Raw genomic sequence first — 8398 nt, 5'->3', positions numbered from 1 at the left:
AAGGACATAAAGAAGAAAATCATCCAGAAGTGAAAATATTAAAGCCTCTTTGGGAAAGAGGAAAAGTTGACTGTTTTGCTTGGACAGCAAATAAATGTATTCAAGAAATGGAAATACAGGACAAGAATTATTGTGCTGCAGTGCCCTATTCAGCTACTCCTTTTTGGATATTTCCACATACAGTATACTGTATATGTTGATATCGACATACATTAAGAAATGCAGATTAACAAAAGTAATGACTGGATAAAATTAGTAAATAATAGAATAAAGAGTATATTATTGTTATATTTACGGATGGGTCAAAGGAAGTAGTTTCAGGTAAAACAGGATTTGCTTATGTAATTCCGGAGTTGAACATACATATGAAACAAAGAACATCTGATCATTTAGCAGTTTACACAGTAGAAATGTTAACAATTCTGCTGGCATTACAGTGGGTAGAACAAAATAAAATAAGAAGAGTACTCATATGTTCAGATTCATTGTCATCATTAATGTCTATTGCCAATTTCTCATCTGAAAGTCACAGAACTTGTTTATGAAATACATGAAATCATATTTAGACTTCTGCCGTTACAAATAATAGTTAGATTTATGTGGGTACCTGCTCATAAACATATAGAAATATGGCAGATTATTTAGCTAAACAATCTTTAAAACAAGATAGAGTTATGAATTTTACATTTAGTAAATCTGAAATGAAATCTATTATTAAGAAACAAATAATATCTGAATGGCAGAAGATTTGGGAGGAGAGTAATAAAGGTCGTCATTTGTTTAGAAAACAGAAGAAAGTTGGAAAAATGGAAATAATAGGAGGAAATCGAAGAGAACAAGTAATAATGACAAGGTTACGATTGGGACATACAGGTTTGAATAAAACTTTACATTTATTAGGCAAACACCCAACAGGACACTGTGAATGTGATAAGAGCATGGAAACAGTAGAACATGTAGTAATACAATGTGAAAAATATAAGAAGAGTAGAGAAAAGTTAAAACAAGAATTAAAGAAATATGATATAGAGATATTAAAAGTGGAAAAGGTATTAGTTAAACATGAAAAGATAAATAAAGTCTTTATAAAATTTTTAAAGGAGACAGGACTATATTCACGAATATAACTTAGATACTCTGGCCCACACTCCAGTACAGTAGATGGTGATAATGCATCTTAAAGTTAGATGCCAACCACCAAAAAAATCCAAGAAGAAGGAGTTCGCTGCCAGATTATCATCAACTTGCCTGTGGTTCTCCAGCGTTTTCATCCATGTCTCGTTTTTGCCTCTTGATCCCGACCTTGTTCTTGTTCCCTGGTTCAACGATNGATACATCTTACCATTCTGGTAGTATCCAAGCCACACTCAGTTTCTAAGTTTAGAAGATTGTACTTACGTTCATGTCCTGTTTCCTAAGGTGGATTTACCTCACTGACGGTTCCTCTCCTTGTGCCTGCAAAGAAAAGAGACTTCCAATCAGGTTTGACAATCATTACCTCCTGCCAAAGCCAAACGCCTCGAACACCTCTTCATGTTTACGCCACGCTTCCTAAAAGGAACTCACCTGTGTTTTTGGATTCCTCCTCCGTTTTGTGCTGCTTGCCTCCAGAAGACCTGTAAGACAAGAAACACTTTAATTAATATTCAAACCATCTCTGAAAAGAGACTGAACCTTTCAAAATAGTCACCTCATCTCCCCATTCCCTTACAGCTGATGACCCACTACCCTGCACCTGTAAATAAAAAGCACTTACCTTTTTATTCCTGTCTCCTGGTCTGGTTCTTAGTTCCGCTGACTGTTGAACAATTTTGTAAATCATATCACCATTTAATTCATTTTGCCAGCTGTTACAATATTTTAAGCTACGGATTGGCCATTGCCATTTTGGTAATCAACTACCTTAATATTCTTCCAATGTTCTTTCTGTAACCCAATCTTTGTTTCAGTAATAGCATTACTGGTTCTTTATCTATGAAAATTCTCTTCCATTTCTTATCTATTTGCTAATTAGGGTCAATCAATATTATCACAGTTAACTGTCAGTGTGTTTTTATTTTTTTTAACCAACCTACTTTTAGTCATCTATTTAGTAGTTCTTATTTCACCAATATCTCAGCTCCTTTGAGCAGGTGTCTTGTAACAATGTTACGCTCCAAACCAGGACTTAATTTTACCATGTCAACTGGGTATGTTAGCTGTTGAACTGCTTTTCCGTACCAATCCAGGTTTTTAATAAGCTCATTAAAATCATTTAGAGTTTAGGAAAATGCCTACATCTAAAACGTACATTATCACATTTATCATAATCAAACAGCTTTTTCGCTGTAGTCCTACACAGGCCTATTGTAGCATTTACTATAGTGCATCAAAACTGATTTCATCTTAAGACTTCACTCATGACACATTTTCCCCTGTGGTCCCAGCAGCCTTCAACCAAAAATATTATCTTTTTTTTCCTTTTCCCGCTTTAGGAGACACACTTTCTGTCATTTCTTACTTATGGGAGCCGGATACAGTCAAGCTTCCATTTTGATTTAGATAACCAGCCTTTAATGTTAATGTGTATCCAGCCATACCACAAAGATATATTTGACACTGCTCTGGCAGACTCAGTTATAGGTTTTAATAGTTTCACATTAAGTCATCATATTGAAACCTATCGTCAAAGTCGTCATATATGGATTTCATCCTGCACCCTGCTCTTATTTTAAATAGTTTATAGTCGGCAACCATATGGAACATGATGTGGACATCGATTAGTCAAACTCTAGGTTAGAGTTTTATCACTATCGTTTCTTTTCTTTAAATTATGAGGAAGAATAATTAAAGACACCAGAAAGTTACAGGTACTGCTAATTATTACTATTTCAGTTTTCAAACCCTTCCTGAAACCATTCAATGTAAATAAGTAGATAACGTTTATTCAGCAAGAAATGTTTTGTCTTAAGCGTGCAACCTCAGCCATTCTCCAGCTACTTTGTACTCGCCGTCTCTTTAGGGACACAACATTATTATTAGACTATATTTCAAGGTGTCTAACAGCTTAGTATGCAGACACAGATGTCATTTAAGCTGTTTGTCATTCAAAGCCCTTTCAACAGTCAGCCCTCTACCTAAAAACCGCATCCACGACCCACTTAACAGGCCCCAAATTTTCCTCAACCATACATCACTCATATACACACAAAAAAGGGTAGAAAGAAAGAGTTTGACCCCATGGATTTATTCCCAATGTCGTCGTATCCCACCTCTAAATGAGGTTTTTTTTAACCATATGAAATTCCCCACCAGGAAATCACAAATTACAATTCATGGATTTTTCCTCATTACGGGCATCCCAACTGGCCCATGCTCCCCACCACAAATTGTTAATTTTTACCCCACCTAGTTAAGCGCAGTCTTTTATAGAAGACTCACTCAGGCTTTCGGACAGAGCTCACAAAACGACCTGACAAAAATATTATATTTTTACACGCACCAAAATAGTATATATTAAAACACATACTTTACTTCCTAAAGGGCCCACAACTTTTTTTTGTATGGTCCAAACCTTCACAGTCTTCATTTGCAAATTGTCTGTTAAATGTCTGTTCAATTTCTTCATTTTGTTTTGTCTACATGTCATGCGTTACTTTGCTAAGCCAACCGTAGCCAGCTCAACAAAGCTAACATCAACTGGGCTGAGTGCACCCGACAGTGAAGAGCCAGCTGGAAGAAAAAACAGCTCGTCATACAGTCTGTATCTACGCTTCAAAAGGAAAAGCAAAATAATTTTGCTCACCGGTCTATTATGGCGCCATGGACCGAGTACGAGCCCCTTTGTCCACCAGCAGCTCCCCGGCTGAAGAGAGAACCAGGCCCTACCTGACCACCCAGGGGAGGCTCCTGATCTCAGCCAAACGTCTGTAAACACGCCATGAACACGCGGTGCCGGATGTACACCTGTGGGTCACTGAGGGCTGCAGAGCTGGCTGTCTGAGAGCTCTGCAGGATCAGAACGGCTGCTGTTCTGTCGGGTCAGGCGGCTGCTACACAGCCACTTGTGTTTTTTTTTAAAAATTTTTACAAATCTTTTAGGAACTTATTAGTATTTTTATTTATAGGTTGCATGATGTCATGTCAGTTTTGGTTATGAATAGATCCATCAGTAAATTTAGATGATTATCAGAATTACCACAATTTTTCATTATGATGTTTCAAATTAAGGCATTTTTCTCTAAATGCTTAATACATTTGTTAAGCCTTGCATTTTGTAAATACTTCATCATGTTAAGATTTGAATGTGTATTCAATGTTTCATTTATGWACTTGGCTTGTTACCAGTTATAATTTAGAGAATAAATGTTTCAACATAATATAATCCCTTTTTATTTAAATTCTGTTGAATTGGTATGGTATATATTTGTTTAAACTTTAAATTTGGAATCCTGTAAGAGTGAAAGCAAAGTTAATTCTCATCATCATTCAGATCAGTCAGTAAACCATGGTATACTGTGTTCTCAGAGGTCCAACTTTCTGCACCGGGTTTATAATTACATTCAACATTTAGGTTTGTGCATCTTTTAGGTCGACTTATGGTGAAGTAGGGCCCCCAAATGTCTAGGGTCGGCCCTGCGGAAAAGTCCCTATTGGCTGTCTTAAAAGTTGTTAGAAGTGACTAAATTACATTAACAATTAATTTGCATTTTTCTATGTTTGCCAATAATTGTGATCTGAGCTACCGTTTAGTTTAGTTTATTTATTCCTTTAAAAACAACAATTCATACATTCACATATTTCTCCAGCATATTAACCTTTATTCTCTAAAATATGCATATTGATCTGGTATTTTTAATGTCGTCTTCCAGGTTATTCCATAATTTAAGTCCCTGGACTGAAGTACTCTGTTCCTTTAAACTGGTTTTAACTTTAGGTCTCATAAAACTTTCTATCCCCTTAAGATTGTAACAACTCTCTTTTAATAAAGTATGATTGGATGTTTGAAGGTAATGTGTTGTTATGAGCCCTATACATAACTGAGAAAAATCCCATAATAAACTAAATCATTTGAATTTTAATGTCTTTAACTGATGGAACAATTTATTAGATGGGTGATAATAATGTTTCCTGTTGATAATTTTTACGGCTCATTTCTGTAAAGCAAAAATAAGATTTGTAATAGTTTTACATACTGACTCCAGTCAGGTACATTCAGTGCTCAGCAGCACAGGCCTCAGTCAGACCTTGGGCTGATATCAGGAAAACCCAAACACAGCAGCACAGCTCTGCTCAGAAGCAGAGACTCTAACACCCTGACAACTTTCTTCTTATTTTTTTAATGAATAGATCAGGGGTGCCCAAACATTTTCCCCGAGGGGGCCAAAATGAAAATCTATCCATGGCTGCGGGCCAAATGCAGTTATATAATACACGAAATACAAATACTTTTTTAAGTAAAGTCGTTTATTTTTAACGATTAAGCTGTGCAATGGTCCTCTTGTTTTAGTCTGTGCACTTGGAGAAAGTCTGCCATACACTCAAGTAGCAAAGGCTCATGGGACATTTCATAAATTGATAAAATATGAGTTTTTGTGGCCTTATAAAGTGTGCAAATCTACATGCGGGGTTAAATCTGATCTAAATATTTCTTGTTGTCATTTCATGTTTCATGTTTAATCCTAATAAATCAAAGATATGTCAGCACCATGACTGAAAACTACCTTCACTACAGCCCTTTTATAGTCATTTGACCAATGGAAATACTGTGTTTCTACCTATAGCATAACAGGTTACAACCTTGTAACTTTGGCAACTGTTGGTGGGCCAAATTAAATGGCTTGGCGGGCCAAATTTGGCCCGCGGGCCCCACTTTGGGCTCCTCTGGAATAGCGCTCATAATGTAGTACAAGAGTTGTTTTCCCTATGTATTTGGTCTGCTTTTTTGGTTGTATTATTATCTGTGTTCCGTCAGTAATACTTTGTTTTTAGTTACAATGTGTGAAGCACTTTGGCCAATGGCAGTTGTTTTCTTTAATGTGCTATATTAATAAAGTCGACTTGACTGTACTACCCATGGTTTGTAGTGCAATTAAACTTAATGTAATGAAATTAATTTTATAACTGCGATGTTTAGATTCATATTACCTATATTACTTTTGTGAGAGCCTTAAATTTAATACACAGATGTCAGTAAACACACACAAAAGGTGAAGTGTGTGTGTGTGGGGGGGGTTACCTCAGCACACAGCTCCTGAAGGAAAAAAGGGAGAAAAAATGCCTAGACTGCTTCTAAAATTCTCCAAAACCACCATCTCTAGTTATCAGAGCTTCCTAGTTGTTTTTTGGGTAAGAAAAATATCACTACCGGGGTCTGAAAACATTGCTCATTTGGCAACACTGTCATTGTTATGTCTACGTAGCTACCGCGTGGTCACTTTGTAAACTTCGACGCGCTCTCCGCATCAAAGCACCAATTAAAAACTGCTTCATATCAGATTTACAGGTGGAGGTCAACATGAGCAGTACCAGAGACAAACAGAGACGGAGACGAGATATACAAAAAGGTAAATGATTTTATTTTTGCAGGTGCGGGAGGGGTCTGGGGTCTGGACGTGGAACAGAATGATTGCAGAGGTGAGTATTTGATAATTTCCCAGTAATGGTCTTAAGCAGGTAAGTAAAACAGGTGAGTTCTTACGGGCTGGGGAAGGAGATGAGGCGTGGAGGAGTTGGTCCAAGAAGCTGAGGACCCAGAGGTGAGTATTTACAGGTGAGTAGGTATTTACAGTGAAACGTGGGAGGCAGCGCATGAGATACTGGTGAGAGGCTCTGAGTCCAGGGCAGCAGGCAAAAACGTGCTGGAGACTGTTTTCTGCAAACAGGTAAATACAAAAACACAGGTAATACAAAAACTCTTGGAGAGAGTAACAAGCAGCAGGATGAGCTCAAACCAAACATGAGGCGATGCTTCAGCGATGAGTTGATCTTCAGCACTGCCTTAAGAAGCCTGGAGGTGATGAGCCAAATCGCTTGCAGGTGTGGGTGATCAGCGTTGCAGCCAATCATGGAGGCAGGGGGTGGAAACACCAAAATGCCTCACTCAGAACCGCAGTCCCACCAAAACATAACAGATAAGGAAAAAATGAGTTTTGCTTACCTGTGTTCACACAGACCCCAGACCTCGAATCACCGACTGACTTCCCAGCCAGACGCTCTTCTCCCAGGCTGGCACACAGATCATCTCTACAGTAAAAGCACATCGTCTGGGTCACCAGCTGTTAAAATATAAGCAATGTTCGTTACCCTTTACCTGTTCAGATCTAACACCAGTTAATAATGACATGTGAATGTTGGAGTGAGCCATACAAAACCATTCAGACACAGCTGTGTGGACTGATTAGCTTTTGTTTTAATGTCTCTGACAGGCATCAGCTAAGCAGTGCCTAAAAAACCAGGAAACACATCAACTAACAGCTTTTTTCACATCCTGACTCCACCTCATGACATATTTTAAAGGGGCAGGTTACTCCTATATGGAGTCAAGATGTCAGACATCATCCCTCACACTAATGTTTGATCACTGTTCTTTTGTGTTGTTTTTAAATCAGACATGTATCTGACCAAAAGCCTCCTGAGTCTGTGAGACCCTGATCAAGAGCCCCACAACCCAGTCTGAACATAAAATCATCAATTAAGTCAGAGATAACCACATTATAGAAATATATTACTGTTCACCTAATAAAAGACTATACAATGTGTAGTGTCTGTATTAATCAATAGTAAACAACCCCAATAAATTTCTTCAGTAAGCTAAACAAAAGCTTCAATGTACTGGCCATAGAGATGACGCTACGCCAACTAGCAATGCTAGGCCAGCGCTGGCCTCAGTTACCTCAATGGCTAAGTATAGCAAATCGGAAAATTAAATTTTCCCCTCTCCTTCCCCAGAAACCCCTTAACTCGAAGCTGCCACTCACCGCAGTCCGACTTAACTTTCAAGGAAAAGCAAAATAACTTTGCTTACCTCTTTTCCTTGTGCCTTTCAGACCTGTGTTGAATTAGCCACTGCCAGCCAAGTGGAGTCCCGCTTCTGGAGCAATGCAGGCCCCAATCCTTACCCGACTGGTTTTAAACTATCATAAATAAGGCACATTGGGGTTGTGCATGTTTTTCTATGGTATTGCATCATCTTTTGCAATGTATGCATTGATTGTATAGTGGTCATTTGGATCTAGCTACAATTGAGCTTTTTGCCATATTTTCCAATTTACTCGTCTGTTGGTAAATGCCGGAGGCACAGATTATGCATGCACACAGTCCAGTCCAACTACTTTAGGGATACCACTGAGGTTCTGTGTACACCTCGCTGTGCATTGTAGTCTTTTGGATTTGCACCAAGACAGACTGATGTGCAATA

At 38.1% G+C, this 8398-nt stretch overlaps 1 long non-coding RNA gene across 1 annotated transcript; it reads right to left on the bottom strand.

The window, feature by feature from the left end:
• Positions 1 to 6819: 6819 nt before the first annotated feature.
• On the bottom strand, positions 6820 to 8133 carry LOC106528440 (uncharacterized). The gene is made up of 3 exons (XR_001311501.1): positions 8006 to 8133; positions 7139 to 7256; positions 6820 to 6988 (listed from the first exon to the last, which is right to left on the bottom strand). It is a non-coding gene; the product is annotated as an uncharacterized LOC106528440 (long non-coding RNA).
• Positions 8134 to 8398: the final 265 nt, after the last annotated feature.

Source organism: Austrofundulus limnaeus, unplaced genomic scaffold, assembly GCF_001266775.1.
Source record: "Austrofundulus limnaeus strain Quisiro unplaced genomic scaffold, Austrofundulus_limnaeus-1.0 Scaffold380, whole genome shotgun sequence".
NCBI classification, from domain to species: Eukaryota; Metazoa; Chordata; class Actinopteri; order Cyprinodontiformes; family Rivulidae; genus Austrofundulus; species Austrofundulus limnaeus.
The sequence above is the reverse complement of the archived record's forward strand: the minus strand, read 5'-3'. Positions and strand labels throughout refer to the sequence as shown.